An 18,438-nucleotide genomic window follows, 5' to 3' on the forward strand; every position below is an offset into this window, starting at 1 on the left:
TTAACGTAGACTCTGTTGGAAGCCATCCAACGTCGATCATTGTTTGTCAGTTCAGACCAATTTTCCTACAAATTGGAACTGAATGTTTTGGAGGTGGTGTTGCGAGAGTTCGGATAAGAAGGCGGGCATGTCCTTTGGCGGCGACAAAAATTCTCACTCTTCTTCCATCGTGTTGCTCTTCACCTAATTTTTGCCCTTGTCTCGCACTCTCTTTTCTCCCGCTGAATTGGAGGAGAGCCCGTCGAGATGGAGGTGCTGGAGGATCATTGGAAGATCAATTCGGCGACGAAGGCCGCAAAGGAGGAAAAGAAAGCAGAACGCCGATGGAGGGCATGTCGGTGGTGTACGTTGTGGTAGCGTGCTAGTCGTGAACAAGGTGAAGGTCACAGACCGGGTTGCGGTGCCCTAATAGTGTCGCCCATTGTACAAACGCCGCCATGGCTGGAGCATTGCAAGGGTCTGTACTTCTACGCCGCCAAGGAGCTTCGTAGGCTGTTTGTGACAACCATCGCTGAGCAGTGCCTTTCATCGTACACGTAAATGCGGTGTTGCTGTTCTTCTTTGATTGTTCTTTGTCGTAGTTTTTCGGCACGGCCGACGGGCGGGGAGTAGACGGGTGCCCGCACACGGTTCACTGTTATGCCTAAAGCGAGGGAGCCAGCGTATGAGGACGCGGACATGAAGATGTTCGACCCAATCTGGCAACTACACCTAAACGTAGCCAGGTTACACCCAATCCTAGCAAGATTGGGTTGCCGAATAGCAGAAGAAGGATGATGATCCGAATGATTTTGTCGGTGATCTGAAGAAGAGGGGTGGAGGAGAAAGCTTCAATGTGCGCGAGGACGAGCTGTTGTGCGATCCATGGTTGGCCACTAGTCTCGGTCCGATTCATGACACGGAGCAAAAGGGCACAACGTTTTGGGCCAACATTCACACATGGTTTCATGAACAAAAGCATTCCGCGCCCTACTCTGACACGATCATCCGCAACCGTGAATCAAAGTCCCTCAACCATTGATTGTACACCATCCAAGAGGCCGTTTTGAAGTATTGGAACCACTTGAAGCATCTCATCGCACGGTGGCCTAGTGGTGTGCAAATCACCGAGCAAATAAGTTCATTTGGCCGAATATGTTTACTTCCGTAGCCGGATATGCATAGTTTTGTCGATCATCGGATATGCATACTTTTGTTGGTCACTTGCCGGATGTGCATAATTTTGTTGATCACTTGCCGAATATGCGTAGTCGTTAACAATGTTTTGTTTTGTAACCTTCTCATGCGTGTACGGTGTTAAGAAGTTGGAGAAGAAAAACTTCACCATCATGCGTTGTTGGTTGAAATTGAATGGGCAACCATTAGATCAATCTAGGGATGACATTTTAATTGCTTAAATTATTATACATACCATTAGATCAATCTAGGGATGATAGTTTAATTGCGATGCATATTTTAGGACGAAATAATGCTAAACATGATTAATGATGGTCAAGAGCCTTTAAATTTTGACTTGGGGATACTAATTCCTCCTTGTTTGAAGCCGGGCAAACATCATGTGCTAAAAAGAAGAATATAGACAAGCCTAGAGCTCCATCATTCACAACTTTAAATATGTGTTGTTGGTTGGGCACAAGCATCGATCCTATACGTCAAACTGAGCAAAACGATGTCAAATATTGGTGAAAGCCATAAACTCTACCATGACCAAAAGCACTATGTGAAGTTGCACCCTATCCATAGAGACCACAATGAGGACTCTCTCCAACATAGATTGTCCACCATCCAAGAGAACGTTAGCAAGTTTGTTGGTTTCTCCAAGAAAAGTGGTTGGCCAGAACAAAAGTGGCGTTGGATTACAAAGTCATGCAACTTTGGTGGCGAGTTTCTACCAACAAACTGAGAAGAAGCCTTTCACTTTGTCCCATTGTTTGTTGAAATTGAATGGAAAAGCAAAGTGGCAAACTGTTGTTAATGAGCTCCACAATGGCACTAAGAAGTTGAATAAAAATGATGGCACTAGCTCCAATCAATTGCTTGCATTGAATGACGACAAAAATGTGGATGGGCGGACATACAAGCCACACTGCCAAAGAGGAACCGACAAATGATGGGAAACAAGTGGAGGAGAGAGAGGCAAGAAAAATGTTCACTGGAACATAAGAGGAGTAGATCCGAAGAACCTTCGGAGATATTCTTAGTTTTGGTCCTTTCATCTCCATTATCATCTCATCCTTCACTATTGTAAGAGGAGTTTCAAGTTGTGAGAACAAGTTGTAACTCTATCCATACTCATTTGGAGATCAAAGCTATTTGAATTATCCATTTCATCTTATTGTGGACCTTCACGGTATTATCGGTATGGTTTTCATTGGTTTAATCTCTGGTGTGATTGGTTTCTCGCTTATGATGTGTGAGTAATTCCTCCTAGGTGTGGGAGATTTCGGTAAGGGGTAAGATTCATTTGTGCTTGGTCTATATGACGTCATTTGTGTTTGTAGTCTTATAATCTGTCTAGTAAGTTGTTATACTGGGGTGAACCCTATGTGTGTTGTCCAATTTAAGGGCCCATGCAACATGATCTCAAGAATTACATAGGTAACACATTATTTTGGAAATCTGCGAGCTCTAACGTGATGCTACTTCTTAAGCTTGCGTAGGTTTTTCCTTGAAGAGGAAAGGGTGATGCAACAAAGTAGGGATAAGTATTTCCCTCAGTTTGAGAACCAAGGTATCAATCCAGAAGGAGGTACAAGCAAGTCTCCAATCTATGCACCTGTACAAACAATCAAACACTTGCACTCAACGCGATAAAGGGGTGTCAATCCCTTCGCGGTCACTTGCAAGGATGAGATCTGATAAAGATATATATGAAAGATTACTAAAACGTAAAACAAAATAAAAACAAATAAATTGCAGCAAGGTATTTTTGGGTTTTTTGGTTTATAGATATGGAAATATATGGTGGAAAATAGACCCGCGGGTCATAGGTTTCACTAGAGGCTTCTCTCTTGAAAGAAAACATACGGTGGGTGAACAAATTACTGTCGAGCAATTGATAGAAAAGCGCAAAGTTATGACGATATCCAAGGCAATGATTATGAATATAGGCATCACGTCCGTGTCAAGTAGACCGAAACGATTCTGCATCTACTACTATTACTCCGCACATCAACCGCTAGCCAGCATGCATCTAGAGTATTAAGTTCATAAGAACGGAGTAACGCCTTAAGTAAGATGACATGATGTAGAGGGATAAACTCAAGCAATATGATGAAAATGCCATCTTTTTACCCTTGATGGCAACAATACAATACGTGCCTCGCTACCCCTACTATTTCACTTGGTGAGGACACCGCAAGATCGAACCCAAAACTAAGCACCTCTCCCATTGCAAGAAGAACCAATCTAGTTGGCCAAACCAAACCGATAATTCGAAGAGAAATACAAAGATATCAAATCATGCATATAAGAATTCAGAGAAGGTTCAAAAAATATTCATACATAATCTGATCATAAATCCACAATTCATCGGATCTCGACAAACACACCGCAGAAGAATATTACATCAGATAGATCTCCAAGAACATTGTATATATTGAAGATCAAAGAGAGAGAATAAGCCATCTAGCTACTAGCTATGGACCCGTAGGTCTGAGGTAAACTACTCACACTTCATCGGAAGGGCAATAGAGTTGATGTAGAAGCCCTCCATGATCGAATCCCCCTCCGGCAGGATGCCGAAAAAGGCCCCTAGATGGGATCTCATGGGTACAGAAGGTTATAGTGGCGAAAAAGTATTTTGGTAGACACTTCTGGTTGTTTGAGAATATTTCTGAATTTATAGGCCAAGAATTAGGGTTGGAGGAGCTCCGAGGGGCTCACAAGCCCTCAGGGCGCCCCCTAGGGTGCGCCCCTAAGGCTTGTGGCCTCCTCGGGACTCCTCTGACTTCATCTCCAAGTCCTACGTGTGTCTTCTGGTCCAAGAAAAATCATCGCAAAAGTTTTATTCCGTTTGGACTCCGTTTGATATTCCTTTTCTGTAAAACTCAAGAACAAGGAAAAACAGAAATTGGCACTAGGCTCTAGGTTAATAGGTTAGTCCCAAAAATAATATAAATATCATATTAATGCATATAAAACATCCAAAACAGACAATATAATAGCATGAAACAATAAAAAATTATAGATATGTTGGAGACGTATCAAGCATCCCCAAGCTTATTTCCTACTCGTCCTCAACTAGGTAAATGATAAAAACAGAATTTTTGATGTGGAATGCTACCTAACATATTTATCCATGTAATTTTCTTTACTGTGGCATGAATATTCAGATCCATAAGATTCAAAACAAAAGTTTAATATTGACATAAAACAATAATACTTCAAGCATACTAATAAAGCAATCGTGTCTTCCCAAAATAACATGGCCAAAGAAATTTATCCTTACAAAATCATATAGTCTGTCTATGCTCCATCTTCATCACATAAAGTATTAAATCATGCACAACCCCGATGACAAGCCAAATAATTGTTTCATACTTTTTATATTCTCAAACTTTTTCAACTTTCACGCAATGCATGAGCGTGAGCCATGGATATAGCACTATATGTGGAATAGAATATGGTGGTTGTGCAGAAGACCAAAAGAAGGAGATAGTCTCACATCAACTAGGCGTATCAATGGGCTATGAAAATGCCCATCAATAGATATCAATGTGAGTGAGTAGGGATTGCCATGCAACGGATGCACTAGAGCTATAAGTGTATGAAAGCTCAAAAAGAAACTAATTGCGTGTGCATCCAACTTGCTTGCTCACGAAGACCTAGGGCAATTTGAGGAAGCTCATCATTGGAATATACAAGCCAAGTTCGATAACGAAAAATTCCCACTAGTATATGAAAGTGACAAAATAGGAGACTCTTCATGAAGATCATGGTGCTACTTTGAAGCACAAGTGTGGTAAAAGGATAGTAGCATTGTCCCTTCTCTCTTTTCTCTCATTTTTTTTTATTTCGGGCTCTTTGGCCTCTCTTTTTTGTTTTGGCTTCTTTTGGCCTCTTTTATTTTTTGTAAAGTCCGGAGGCTCATCCCAACTTGTGAGGGAATCATACTTCCATCATCCTTTCCTCACATGGGACAATGCTCTAATAATGATGATCATCACACTTTTATTTACTTACAACTCAAGAACTACAATGATTCTAGAACAAAATATGAGTATATGAATGCCTCATGCATATGAAAACAATATGGCAATGATGGTGCGTGTCATAATAAACGGAACGGTGGAAGTTGCATGGCAATATATCTCGGAATGGCTATGGAAATGTCATGATAGGTAGGTATGGTGGCTGTTTTTAGGAAGGGTATATGGTGGGTGTAATGCACCGGCGAAAGTTGCCCGGTACTAGAGAGGCTAGCAATGGTGGAAGGGTGAGAGTGCGTATAATCCATGGACTCAACATTAGTCATGAAGAACTCACATACTTATTGCAAAAGTCTATTAGCTATCGAAACAAAGTACTACATGCATGCTCCTAGGGGGATAGATTGGTAGGAAAATATCATCGCTCGTCCCCGACCGCCACTCATAAGGAAGACAATCAATCAATAAATCATGCTCTGACTTCATCACATAACGGTTCACCATACGTGCATGCTACGGGAATCACAAACTTTAACACAAGTATTTCTACCAATCCACAATTACTCACTAGCATTACTCTAATATCACCATCTTTATATCTCAAAACAATATGCAAGTAATCAAACTTCTCATAGTATTCAACGCTCTTATATGAAAGTTTTTATTTTATCCCTCTTGGATGCCCATCATATTAGGACTAAATTAATAACCTAAGCAAATTACCATGCTGTTTAGAGACTCTCAAGATAATATAAGTGAAACATGAGAGTTCAACAATTTCTATAAAATAAAGCCACCGCCGTGCTCTAAAAAGATATAAGTGAAGCACTAGAGCAAATTGCCTAGCTCAAAAGATATAAGTGAAGCACACAGAGTATTATAATAAATCACGATTCATGCGTGTCCCTCTCAAAAGGTGTGTATAGCAAGGATGATTGTGGCAAACTAAAAAGCAAAGACTCATATCATACAAGACGCTCCAAGCAAAACACATATCATGTGGTGAATAAAAATATAGCCTCAAGTAAATTTACCGATGGATTGAAGAGGAGAGGGGATGCCCCGGATGGCATCCCCAAGCTTAGATGCTTGGTTGTCCTTGAATATTACCTTGGGGTGCCTTGGGCATCCCCAAGCTTAGGCTCTTGCCATTCCTTATTCCTTATTCTTTTTACTCCTCGGCCCCTTCGTCACTCTGGTAAGGAATCTTGACGTAGGTGTTTCGACTACTCCTCTTCCCCTTAATTTTTTTTAGGATCACGCAGTTAGTTTTCGTTCATTGCGATGTCAACTCTTTTCATCTGGCGCACTCTTTTGGAGTCATTCGATCCTCATCATCTTTTACGAGATCAATCCTCAGTTCATTCTCAACGATGTTGTTTCCCCGTATGAAGTTGTCTTTCTTTTCCCACCCACCCACCCTTTTTCTTCTTGGAGCCGGAGTCCGTAATCGAGTATCCATCCTACTTGTGCAAAGCCTTTGCATTCTTTCCTCAATTATTTCAACCGGTGCTTTTCTCTCTTCAAGTTATTCGTCGGTTCCCCGTTCCAAGTTGCCTTTGTTTTTCCCGCCCTCCCACCCTTTTTCTTCCCGGAGTCTGAACCTCTATTCGATCATCAATTTCATTCGTGCGGAACCTCTTCAGTCTTTCCTCAATTGTCTCAACCGGTGAATTCTCGTCTAGTTAATCGTTGTTCGTCTCGCTTTTCTTTCCGGTGGATCCAATTCAAGTTTTTTTTGTGGTTGATCATATTCTTTTCCTCGACTCTAGTGCTTCCCCTTGCCCGTTCGCCTCTCGCCAGTTTATCGTCCCGGAGTGTTGAAGACATCTCAGAAGATTCATGGTTGCCTTCAATTATTTCAAGGTTGTCACCTCATTCAAGTCTTTCAGTTGTTCCGGTGCGTCATCTATATCTCAACTGATCCTTTCCAAACGGTGTTCCTTTTCAGTGGGCCCTAACCCACAGGTTTATTCCTAGGACCTTACCTGACTCTTCTATTTTTCCCGGAGTTATTCTCAAATCCTATTCAAAATTTGACGTAAGTATGAATTTCATCAGTCAGATGCTTTTCCAAGATTGATTTCAAATCATTTTCATTGTTGGCTCAACCTCTTCGCTTTCATTCTCCCGAAGTATCTCAACAATTTTGGGTGTTGTTCCTCGTCGTCATTCTCAACATTTGAAGACCGAAGAAGAGTTTTCCTCTAAATCTTGTCTGTTCTCTCGGAGATTTGTGGTGCTAGCTTGATGTTATCCTCTCAAATTGTTTCCAATCGTGCGATTCCATCCTTACCCATCCAGAGTATTTCAGGAATTGTTTTCCGTTTCCATTATACGGAGGTCATCATGTCGGAATATTTATTCGTTCCAAGTTTTCAGCTTCGTTCGTTCCCATATTTGTACCGGTGCTTCGTTCAAGCATGCTTTAATCAGCTCACGATCTCTTCGTTCTCTTGCATCTTGATTCACTCAAGTATCTTCGTGCGTCTGTAATGCTTTCCGGAGAGTCATTCTCTTTTCGTCATCAGCTTCAATTCTCACGGTGGTTCGTTCAAGAATTCCTCTTCCTTTATTATCATATCAGTTCATTCGTTTTTTCCAGCCCTACCGGTGGTTCATGAAGACCTTCCCAAGTTTTGCGCTATATCTCCCCTTAATCTTTTCCAACGCGAATAAGTAGTATGCAAATCCATTGTTTCTCATCAATTTAGTTGGTGGAGGATAAGCATAACATAATTCCTATTCTTCTTTCATCAAGTGGTTTAATCTCTTCTTTTCGGAGTTTGTTCTTCATATCACATTCTCGGTTCTAAGTTGTTCATCTTTTCTTTTCCGGAGTTCCAAGTTTTTCTAGCTTCTCTCGTCGCAAACTTATTCTTTTCATCCTTCAATTCTATCTCACCATCCTTTCGTTACCGGAGTTCTTCATGGTGGTTCGTAAGGATTTAATTCATTCCTCAAGTGTTTATCAAGATTCTTGTTGGAGGAGCTCAAGTATCTTCTCCTCTTGCGTCTCGAAGTGCAATTAATTCTCCATATTCTTTGAAGTGGAGTTTTGCATTTCTTCGTCCTTCTCAGCTATTCAATCATTTTTGTTTGTGGCCGGTTTTTCACCCCATAATTTTGAGATGTTTTCCATAAGCCCACAACAAGCTTATTCTTTTGTTGTTGATTTTCTCAACAACTCCGTTCAATCCTTCCCTCTAAGGATTCTTTCAAATTCATTCGTGGTGGAAGTTGTCATTTTCTTCTCCGTTCTTTTCATTCAACTATTTCAATTCTTCCGGAGGCGTTGTGTTGTCCCTCTCGTCAAGTATCGTTCCATCTTGTCAAGTTCATGTTCTATTCCATTCCATGTTCAACCGGGGTGCTATCCCAATTCCTTCGTTATTATTCCTTTTCTATTTTCTTCTAACCGGAGTGGTTTCAGACCCTATCTTGTTTCTTGAGCTTTTCATTCTCGTCATAAAACACCGTCCTCTCTTCTACCTGAGTGTTCTCAACTTTGTTCATCCTCTCTCTTGCATTCTTATTTCACCTCATCCTCTTTTCTTCGGTCTCGTTCCTAAGATCTCGGGACGAGATCTCTTGTTAGTGGAGGAGAGTTGTAACGCCCCGAGCCCGATGCGCCAGGTGTCTTCCAGTTATTCGCCGTCGTTGCCATGTCATTCGCTTGTGTGTTGCATCTTGCCATGTCATCATGTGCATTGCATCAGCATGTTTTTCAAAACTTGCATCCGTCTGGGTCTCCCAGTTCCTTCCGTTGTCCGTTTCGGCACCCGACACTCTCACATGCACCCGTTGCACCTTCTAGACCTTGTTTCGTGAGCGGGAGAAAAACATTCTCGGAATGGGCCGAGATTTGTCGAATGGCCTTGGTACATCACCGGTAGGCCGCTTGTCAAATTTCGTTCCATTTGGAGGTCGTTTGATACCCCAACGGTTAACCGCGTTAACCGAAACCCCTCCTTCTCTTTGCAGCCCAGCACCCCTCCTCAACAGCCCACTAGCCCATCTAGCCCTCTCCATGCTCTTCGTCATTGGATCACGATCGTGTGGGTGAACCGCACCTCATTTGGCCTCCCCTTAACTTTACTAAACAAGGAATCAATAGAAGAAACACCAATCATTTTAAGATCTTCATCACTTTTGCAAGAATAATCACTAGAAAAAGCTTTTTCTAAAAATTCTCTTTTAGCTCTAAGCATAGCAGTTCTTTTCTTACTTTCATCCATAGAAACATAAAGAGATTTAATTGATTCATCAACTTTAGGCACAAAAATTTTCATCTTGAGATTTTCCACATCATGAGCAATTCTATCAACACTTCTAGACAAATCATCAATCTTGTTCAACTTTTCTTCTATGGAAGTGTTGAAATCTTTTTGTGTGTTGATAAATTCTTTAATATTATTCTCAAGATCAGAGGTGTTCCTATTATTATTGTAAGGTTGATTTCCATAGGAATTACCATAATTATTAGAGGAATTGGTAGGAAAAGGCCTAGGAGTAAAATTTCCTCTATAAGCATTGTTGTTGAAATTATTGCGAGAGACAAAATTCACATCAATGGCATCATTATTTTGCTCAATCAAAGTAGACAAAGGCATATCATTAAAATCAATAGGAGCACTTTTACTAGCAACCAATTTCATAAGAGCATCAACTTTGTTACTCAAAGAAGAAATTTCTTCAACCGAATTAACTTTTTTACTAGTAGGAGCCCTTTCGATATGCCATTGTGAATAATTTGCCATGATATTATCAAGAAATTTGGCGGCTTCACCCAAAGTAAATTCCATAAAAGTTCCACCCGCGGCGGAATCTAAAAGATTACGAGAAACAAAATTCAACCCCGCATAAAAAATTTGTATGATCATGCAAAGATTTAACCCATGAGTTGGGCAATTCCTTAGCATCATTTTCATCCTTTCCCAAGATTGCGCAACATGCTCATGTTCAAGTTGCTTGAAATTCATGATCTGGGTTCTAAGGGAAATAATTTTTGCGGGCGGAAAATACTTAGTGATAAAAGCATCTTTGCACTTGTTCCAAGAATCGATACTATTACAAGGCAAAGAAGAGAACCAAATTTTTGCAGAATCACGCAAAGAGAACGGAAATAATTTCATCTTGACCACATCATTGTCCACATCTTTTTTCTTTTGCATATTGCATAATCCATGAAGGTATTAAGATGGGACGCGGCATCCTCATTAGGAGTACCGGAAAATTGGTCTTTCATAACAAGATTCAGCAAAGCAGTATTAATATCACAAGTCTCCGCACTAGTGGCGGGAGGAGCAAGCGGAGTGCCAATAAAATCATTGTTGTTGGTATTTGAGAAATCACATAATTTGGTGTTCTCTTGAGTCATGATGACCACACAATAAGATTGCACTCAAAAACAGATCTGGCAAGAAAACGGCGAATGAAAAAAGAGAGGCGAATAAAATGACAAATTTTTGTGAAGTGGGGGAGAGGAAAACAAGAGGCAAATGGCAAATAATGTAAATTGCAAGGAGATGAGATTTTTGATTAGGAACCTGGTTATGTTGAAGATCCTCCCCGGCAACGGCGCCATAAATTCTTCCTTGATGGTAGCTGGAACTACGTCGGTATTTCCCCGGAGAGGGAGGGATGATGTAGCACAGCGACGGAAGGTATTTCCCTCAGTTATGAAACCAAGGTATCAAACCAGTAGGAAAACCAAGCAACACAAGGTAAGCAACACCTGCACACAAACAACAACATCTCGCAACCCGACGTGTTAAAGGGGTTGTCAATCCCTTCCGGGGTACGGCGCCTCAAGATAGGCAAGCGGACGTGAGGTAAATTGTAGTAGATTGATAGATCGAACGCCAAATAAAATAAATAAAGATAAAACGCAGCAAGGTATTTTTGTGTTTTTTGGTTTAATAGATCTGAATAAAAATGCAAAGGAAAAGTAGATCGCAAGGCAAATATATGAGAAAGAAGACCCGGGGGCCGTAGGTTTCACTAGTGGCTTCTCTCGACAAAAAATAGCAAACGATGGGTAAACAAATTACTGTTGGGCAATTGATAGAACTTAAAATAATCATGACGATATCCAGGCAATGATCATTACATAGGCATCATGTCCAAGATTAGTAGACCAACTCCTGCCTGCATCTACTACTATTACTCCACACATCGACCGCTATCCAGCATGCATCTAGTGTATTAAGTTCATGGAAAAAATAGAGTAATGCAATAAGAACGATGACATGATGTAGACAAGATCCATTTATCTATATGGCGGTAGATATAGATCTTGTCTTTTTATCCTTAGTAGCAACGATACATACATGTCCGTTCCCTTTCTGTCACTGGGATCAAGCACCGTACGATCGAACCCACTACCGGGCACCTCTTCCCATTGCAAGATAAATAGATCAAGTTGGCCAAACAAAACCCATATCGGAGAAGAAATACGAGGCTATAAGAGATCATGCATATAAGAGATCAAAGAAACTCAAATAACTTTCATGGATATAAAAAGATATAACTGATCATAAACTCGAAGTTCATCAGATCCCAACAAACACACCGCAAAAGAGTTACATCATATGGATCTCCAAGAGACCAATGTATTGATAATTCAGCGAGAGAGAGAAAGCCATCTAGCTACTAACTACGGACCCGAAGGTCTACAAAGAACTACTCACGCATCATCGGGGAGGCACCTCTGGAAGTGGTGAACCCCTCCGTGATGGTGTGTAGATTGGAGCTGGTGGTTCTGGACTTTGCGGCGGCTGGATGAATATTTCATCGACGCTTCTAGGGTTCTGGGATTTTTGGGGTATTTATAGAGCAAAGAGGCGGTCCGAGGGGCACCAGAGGTGGGCACAACCCACCAGGGCGCGCCTGGGCCTCATGGCGCGCCCTGGTGGGTTGTGCCCCCCTCGGGGCACCCCCAGGGTGCAACCAGGGCCCATTGCCTTCCTTCTGGCTCATAAAAATCATGGAGTTTCATGGCATTTGGACTTCGTTTCATATTGATTTCCTGCGATGTAAAAAACATGGAAAAAACAGCAACTGGCTCTTGGCACTATGTCAATAGGTTAGTACAAAAAATGATATAAAATGACTATAAAATGATGATAAAACATCCAAGATTGATAAATAAACAACATGGAACAATCAAAAATTATAGATACGTTGGAGACGTATCAGCATCCCCAAGCTTAAGTCCTACTCGTCCTCGAGTAGGTAAGTGATAAAAACAGAATTTTTGATGTGGAGTGTTGTTCATCAAGTCATATCATATTCTTTTCTGTCTAGCATGGACATTTGGACTTTTATGTGATTCAAAGCAATAGTCTAGTTTTGACATAATAATTTAGATACTCAAGCATATCAACAAGCAACCATGTCTTTCAAAATATCAATGCTAAAACAAGTTATCCCTAGCCCATCATGCTCAAACATTGATCCATTCATGAAACACACTCGAATATTAACTACACCCAGTACTTAAACACGATCATATTGCCTCCTAGTTGGTGATTTTTGTAAGAGAAGATGGAGACTCAAATTAAAAATAAAAATTGCATAAAGTAAAAGAAAGTCCCTTCACAGAGGGAAGTAGGGATTTGTAGAGGTGCCAGAGCTCAAAGCAAAAAATAGAGATAAAAACTTTTTGGGAGGTGTATCCATCCCACCAACGAAAACGACTCAGATCTACGAACACTTTCCATGCTAGATATGCCATAGGCGGTTCCCAAACAGAAAATAAAGTTTATTCCTTTTTCCACCATTCTTCCACTTTCCATGGCTACCCGTATCCACGGGTGCCCTCCATACCAACACTTTCCAAGGAATTTATTATTTGACAACATAAAGTAAATTCATTTTTCCATTTCGGGACTGGGCATCCCTAAAACCTTTGCCTTACTCTCGTGCAATGACAAGTCAATAAACACTCATCGTGAGAATAATACATCTATCATGGAAAATATTAGCCACCAGTTACCATTCCGCGAGCGAATCAAACACACAAAAGAGAAGTATATTTTTAAAATTAGAGACGGCACATGCAAATTTGCTTAGAACGGCAAAAGAATACCGCATGGTAGATATAGTGGACTCATGTGGCAAAACTGGTTTAAAGGATTTTGGATGCACAAGTAGAGGTCATACTTAGTGCAAAATGAAGGCTAGCAAAAAGATTGAGAAGCGACCAACCAAGAAACGAATAATCTCATAAGCAAGCATTAAGCATAATTAACACCAAATAATGCACCACAAGTAGGATATAATTTCATTGCATGATTATTGACTTTTGTGCATCCATAGGGAATCACAAACCTTAACACCAATATTCTTACTAAAGCATAATTACTCATCAACATAACTCACATATCACATCATTATATCTCAAAACTATTACTAAGAATCAAGTTTATTTTGTTCAATGATCTTCATGACATTTTCTTTAGTTTATCCTTCTTGGATATCTATCACTTTGGGACTAATTTTCATGTGGTTCTTTTCATAAGCTCAAACAAATATAAATGAAGACCATGAACATAACAAAATTTCTTTCTCTCAAAATAATTTAAGTGAAGCAAGAGATAATTTCTTCAAAAATAACAAAGCACACCGTGCTCAAAAAGATATAAGTGAAGCACTAGAGCAAGTCCTAGCTCGTAAAAGATTTAAGTGAAGCATAGAGAGCAATTATAACAAGTCATGACATAATTTTCTCTCTCTCAAATAGGTGTGTCCAGCAAGGATTGATGACTTAAAACACAAAATAAAACAAGCAAAGACACATAGCATACAAGACTATCACGCCCAATATGCGACTCTATCCTAAAGGAACTCGAAGGTCCCACCAAGGATAGAAGCGCATATTGGAGACGCTTTTGCAAGGTAGATATCATTACATCGTACCATTACATAATAGTTGGGGATACATACAAAGGCATACAAATGCCACAAGAATACATCAATACATCATACATGAGAACAACATCCGACTACGGATGAAACACAAACAGAAACTCAAACGACATCCACCCTGCTAGCCCAGGCTGCCGACCAGGAACCTATCCCAAGATCAACGAAGAAGAAGAAGAACTCCAAGACAAGGAAATATCGCTCTCACATCATGATCATCGCATTACCTATACCTGCAACTGTTGGTGTAGTAAATTGTGAGCCACGAGGACTCAGCAATCCCATTACCATGGGTATCAAGACTAGCAAAGCTTAAAGGGTATGGAAGGGGTAAGTGGCGAGGTTGCAGCAACGACTAAGCATTGTATGGTGGCTAACTTACGAGTACAAGAGTAAGATGAGAAACTACGCAAACGGTCGCAAACTAGTAATGATCAAGAAGTGATCCGGAACAACTTACGTTCAAACATAACCCAACCGTGTACTCCTCTCGAACTTCCCCGAAAAGAGACAATCACGGTTACGCACGCGGTTGTTGTATTTTAAGAGAGTTTACTTCAAGTCCTCTACAACCAGATATTAACCATCTGCCACATAACCGCGGGCACGGCTTTCGAAAGTTTAGACCCTGCAGGGGTGTCCCAACTTAGCCCATGACAAGCTCACGATCCGCGGGGACAATCCTCCATCGCGGGACCCTCCGACCAGACTCGGAATCCCGATGCACAAGACATTTCAACAATGGTAAAACAAAACCAGCAAGACCTCCTGATGTGCCGACAAATCCCGATAGCAGCCGCACGTATCTCGTTCTCAGGGCACACCGGATGGGCCAGACGTCGGGTTGGCTGAGACCCTGGTTGCCCAGGGGGCGCCGGACATCGCCCGGTTTGGACCAACACCCGGAGGAGCACTGGCCCGGGGGGTTGATTAAAAAAAATCCTCGGGGTCCGGAAAGTCCCTATGCAAGTTTTAGTTGTTATTAGGCAAATGGTAAAACCAATGTTGGGCCTTGCTGGAAGAGTTTTATTCAAAGCGAACTGTCAAGAGGGCCCCATACCCCTCACCATGTTAGGGACGCAAAATCAAGGAACATAACACCGGTATGACAGAAACTAGGGCGGCAAGAGTGGAACAAAACACCAGGCATAAGGCCGAGCCTTCCACCCTTTACCAAGTATATAGATGCGTTAATTAAATAAGAGATATTGTGATATCCCAAGATATCCATGTCCCAACATGGAACAACATGCCACTGCACCTGCAACTAGCAACGCTATAAGAGCGGCTGAGCAAAGCGGTAACATAGCCAAACAATGGTTTGCTAGGAAGGGTTAAAAGGTTAGAGGCTATCATGGCAATTTGGGAGGCTGGATAAACAAGTGGTAGGTAGCGCGACATAGCGATAGCATCGAGACAACTAGCATAGCAAAGATAGTAGTGAGATCCAAGGTGACGGTCATCTTTCCTGGAATCCCGCTAGGAAGAAGATCAAGTCCATGAAGAACATGAAGCCACGTAGACGAACGAATCCTCACAATCGCAACGAAACATGAACTATTGAGGAGCACAACCGGAAAAAGGCAAACAACATGGTAAACTCACAACACATAAACATAACATGATGCTCAACCAAGTATGATGCATGACAAGGCTACATGATGCTACTCATGGCAAGAGATGATGCATACAAGAGCAACACACCAAAGCAAGTTTAAATGAGGCTGGAAACAACATATATCAATTCCGGTAAGTCCTCATATGCAAATTTCAAAATTGGTCCTGATCTGATTACAACACAATGTTGAAGTTATTAAAAAGCAAGTTAATATGCACCAAGATGATCCACACGGTTTTCTAATCAAGTTACATATAAAGTTCGTTTAATTCGGAGCTACGGCCTAGAAGATATGAGCAAAACAAGTTAAACATGGCATTGATGCAAATGCAAGCAAAACAACATCACAATCACTCCAAAACAAGGATGCAATAAGGCAACATGAAATACATGCAAAACCAAGCAATTTTCATATAGGGCATACTTCAAACAGAGCCACGGTTCAACACATACACTCAATACAAGTTTCGAACACGATCTGCCCAAAACAGCAACTAAGCACTTTGTAATCAAGGAAACAACATGCTACAGGAAACATATGGCCACAAACTTGATATGCACTTAAATTATAGACAACATGCTTCAAATATGATTAAGGTTCAGGTTCATAGGCATCAAGATTAATCCAATATGATCAATGCAAAAAGCAACTTTATAACACAGATTATGACTTAGTGAAAACAGAGCATATGCATGAGCAGAGTTTAAACGATGGCATATTGGAGGCAAGAAATAATTAAGCTACATTGCAAGAACATGGCAAGAAAAAGCATGGAAAGATAGTACATATCATGAAGATAAAAACACACCACAAGTTATAACCATATGAGCAACGGGTTCATGGGAATCATCAAGACAAGATGCAAACATGATATAAGCTGATTCTCAGACTTGAGGAAATCTGGGAATGCAAAACAATAACATGATGATGCTGACTTTGGAGGCACATAACAGCAAGCATATCAACTTTAGTACTCTTTAAAAAGACATGGTCATGTAGTATACATGATATATTTCAACTTAGTCCATGAGCACAAATTCATATGATGCATGGAGCAACTACTATGATACTTGAAAAAAGAAACATGCTGTTAACAGGTTGACAGATTTAGTATGATGGCAACTTGAGAGTAAGAAAGAGACAAACTACAGCAAGTTATAGGTCAACCAAGGGAATGGAATAAAAGTACATATAACAAGGAGAAAATAACATCAAGGCATCATAACCATATGGCTCATGGAATAGTGGGAACCATCAAGACAAGTTTGAATGTTGTAACAGTTTCAGCAAGTTAAAACACCAACATCAACATGGCATGTCTGCAAGGTTGGTACAGAGGTCATATGAAGTCCAAAATTATCAAACTTGGCATGCGGACAAATTAATCATGGCATACTTCAAATCATGTAATTGGATAATATCCAAAAGAGGCACATATTAATTAATAACAAGCGCACAAGATGGCATCATGAAGTTAACAGAAAACTGGAACATCATTTTGGCATGTTCATGGCAATGAAAACATATGCTACAAGACATATATGAGGCATCAAAAGGCACGGCATAATAGAGCATAATATGTCGAGTTAACATGGCAACCTAAAGTAACAGCTACAGACTTAGCAAAACTCACCAAGTCTCAGAAAACAACAAACATCATGTGGCACACTTTGCATGCTTGATACACTCACCAAAAGGCACATAAAAATAGGTGGATTGCACCACCATAAAGATGGCATGAATATGCTCCTAAAACATGTAGACATGATGCTCAAAATATGAACACACAAAATGCTATGAAAAAGACAAATCAGCAAGTTATGACAATCTTCAGCAGGTTACATCATTTAGCAGTTTTGCAACGATGATTAGGGCATCAAGATGAACTCAAACAAGCATGCAACAGTACACTAACATGAAGATCATTCAGAGGTGAACAATTTTACATATCATATGCGCAAATCGGACCAACATGCACAAAGTTATGGCTGGTCAAAGATGCACACATAATATGCAAACTCAGGGACTTAGCCGGAAAACTACCTCGCGGGAAACGGGATCGGGTGGTTCGGGACGAGCGGATCCGGGATGGCGGAGGCGCGTTTGGTTGGATGGGTGGGTGGATCTGATCCACCTTTTCTGGATCCGGCCGGAGAGAAGCTCCGGCGAGCTCGGGGCGGTGGCCGGCGACGTCGGCAACCTTCGGCGAGGGCGGCACGGTCGACGGGGAGGCGCGGGGCGACGGGATCCGGCGGGAGTGGACGCCGGCGCGGCGCGTGGCGCGGCCGGACGACGAGGCGAGGCGAAGCGGCGAGGTCGGCGGTGCAGCAGGCAGCAGCAGCGCGGGCTGGCGCGGGTGGCGGCGGTGCAGTGGCGAGGTGCGGGCGGCGCGAGGGCGGCGAGGTGCGCGCGCGGCAGAGGAGGCGGGGTGGCGTGGAGAGGCGGCGAAGGCGGCGGCCGGCGGGTGGAGACGAGGCGGCGAGGTCCCGGCGTGCAGCAGAGTTGGAGGCGGGCGGCGGCGCTGGGCGACGCCGGCGAGGTCCGGTGGCGGCGGCGCAAGGGCGCGGGCGGCGCGGATCCGGGTGGCGGCGTGGCGTCTCGGGCCCGGGCGGGCCGGCCTCGGGCCGCGGCGGCGCGCGGTGGCGGAGGGCCACGTGGCAGGCGGGGAGTGGCTGTGGGCGGCGCGGTGGACGCGTCCGGCGCGGACGGATGTGTCCGGCGGCGGAGGAGGAGAGGGACTA

This window comes from Aegilops tauschii, chromosome 6, assembly GCF_002575655.3.
Source record: "Aegilops tauschii subsp. strangulata cultivar AL8/78 chromosome 6, Aet v6.0, whole genome shotgun sequence".
NCBI classification, from domain to species: domain Eukaryota; kingdom Viridiplantae; phylum Streptophyta; class Magnoliopsida; order Poales; family Poaceae; genus Aegilops; species Aegilops tauschii.